The sequence below is a fragment of the Bison bison genome, unplaced genomic scaffold (genome assembly GCF_000754665.1).
Source record: "Bison bison bison isolate TAMUID 2011002044 unplaced genomic scaffold, Bison_UMD1.0 scf7180017864526, whole genome shotgun sequence".
Taxonomy (NCBI): domain Eukaryota; kingdom Metazoa; phylum Chordata; class Mammalia; order Artiodactyla; family Bovidae; genus Bison; species Bison bison.
This window is the reverse complement of record NW_011495077.1, coordinates 258,725-259,332: the sequence shown is the minus strand read 5'-3', so window position 1 is coordinate 259,332 and position 608 is coordinate 258,725.

Genomic DNA, 608 nt, shown 5'->3' with positions numbered 1-608 from the left:
GGGATTAAATGCTCATGTGCTTCTGGAGTATTTAGTGCCTAAATGAGTTATATTTAAAGTGATTACAGAAGTGCCTGGCACATAATGATTTCAGTATCAGAGTTAGCTATTATCCTTTCCATAATGCTTTGCTCCTTCACTCTGTCAATGTGGTGAATTGTATTCATTGATACACTAATTTTTCTAATTCATCTAATTCTACTAGATCAGTTTCTCATCTTGACTAGTTTGGGTTTTATTTATTTATTTTTTTTTTATGGAATTGTTTCCTTAATTTCTCTTTCTGTTTTCTCATTATTAGTGTATAGGAATGCAAGGGATTTCTGTGTGTTGATTTTATATCCTGCAACTTTACTATAATCATTGATTAGTTCTAGTAATTTTCTGGTGGAGTCTTTAGGGTTTTCTATGTAGAGGATCATGTCATCTGCAAATAGTGAGAGTTTTACTTCTTCTTTTCCAAATTTGGATTCCTTTTATTTCTTTTTCTGCTCTGATTGCCATCAGCTTATTTTTAAACAGACTTTTGTTCTAATGATTATACAAGGTATTTATATATTTTGGTATTAGCCCCTTATCAGATATATGTTTGGGCAATATTTGCTCTC